Below are 1,479 nucleotides of genomic sequence, written 5' to 3'. Positions count from 1 at the left end.
CTCTAAGCTGACTTCCCCATCTCCAAAATGAAAACAAAAGAATTCCCAGAATTCTGTACAGGATTATTACAAGAACTGAAGAACACAATATATGTGAAGAGATTTTCAAATGCGAGGGATTGCTATTGTTAGTCATGCAGTGAAAACAAAAACCTAAGATCTGTGAGGCAGATAAAGCCAGATCAAAGGTATTAATCTGGAAACATTTTCAAAAGAGGAAAAAGCCCAAAGACAGAAAGCCCTGAAGCGAGTTGCAAGGCTTTCTAGTCAATCCCAATATGTCTTTTTCTCTAGGGACCTACAGAATTGGATCAGTGGCATGGATGGCATGGTATCATCACAGGAGATGGCTGAGGACTTAACTGGTACTGAGATATTGATAGAGCGACACCAGGTATGGCTACAAAAGCCATAGCTTCTGTTCACGTGACTTGGCTGTGATGGCGTTGGCCTCACCAGTTTCCTCTCCTTCTTCCCCACAGGAACATCATGCTGACATGGAGGCTGAGGCTCCGACCTTCCAGGCCTTAGAAGACTTTGGTGCAGATCTTATAGGCAGCGGGCACCGAGACAGTCCTGAAATTGAAAAAAAGCTTCAAGCTGTCAGACAAGAGAGAGAGGATTTGGAGAAAGCTTGGGAGCAACGCGAGAAGATGCTAAATCAGTGTCTAGAGTATCAGGTACAGCAAATCTACAGTCATTGAGCACATTGGCCTCTGCCTGTTCCTTCTGTGCAGTTTTATCTGGTTAAGTACGGGTGCTCATTTCACTGGTCTTCCCATGCTGAAAGCACCAGGGTATCTCTTGGTTACCTGACACTGTATCCTCTGCTTTGTAGACTGATCACTGTTGTGTTCATGGCCTTTATTCCTGTTGAAAGAGTCAAACAAAATGGGGGCCATTTCTCAGCATGAAGTGGGGTGATTATAATTTATGTATTCATTGACCTTTTGATTTATTGATTTTTATTGAGAGCCTACTGTGTGCACAGCCGTGGCAACATAAAGTTTAGTAAGGTAGCATCCCTTTTCTTAAGGAGTGAAATTAGACATGTAGACAGATCATTCTAGTACTTGTTAATGAAACAAAACATATGAATGTTTTGAGGTTAAAGAAGAGGAAGTGATTAACACTTTTGAGGGAAAAGAGTGAGTATTCCAGGCTACCCTGAAGGAGAATGTTCACCCACTTTAAATAACCAGCCAGTATTCATCAGGGATAGATGTGGGAAATAGCACCCCAAGAATGAAGGATAGCTTATGTAAAAACATAAATGTGTTACAGGGAAATGTAAGAGGTTCAGTACAGTGGTCCCCCATTTGTTTGTGGGAGGTAAGTTCCAAGACTCTTCTAGGAGAGATTCGGGATACCTAAAACCACAGACAGTACTGAACCCTAGATATACAATCTTTTTTTCCTGTACATATATACCTATGGTAAAGTTTTCAAATTAATATATTAGGCACAGTAAGGGATTAA

General features: G+C 41.4%; 1 long non-coding RNA gene across 1 annotated transcript; it reads left to right on the top strand.

Moving 5' to 3' along the window:
- The first annotated feature begins 108 nt into the window (after positions 1-108).
- On the top strand, positions 109-1,458 carry LOC107181503. The gene is made up of 3 exons (XR_001512166.1): positions 109-188; positions 295-394; positions 483-1,458. It is a non-coding gene; the product is annotated as an uncharacterized LOC107181503 (long non-coding RNA).
- The last annotated feature ends 21 nt before the right edge of the window (positions 1,459-1,479 follow it).

Source organism: Myotis davidii, unplaced genomic scaffold, assembly GCF_000327345.1.
Source record: "Myotis davidii unplaced genomic scaffold, ASM32734v1 C64036819, whole genome shotgun sequence".
Taxonomy (NCBI): domain Eukaryota; kingdom Metazoa; phylum Chordata; class Mammalia; order Chiroptera; family Vespertilionidae; genus Myotis; species Myotis davidii.
Note: the sequence above shows the minus strand (reverse complement) of the source record. Positions and strands in the feature narration are given on the sequence as shown.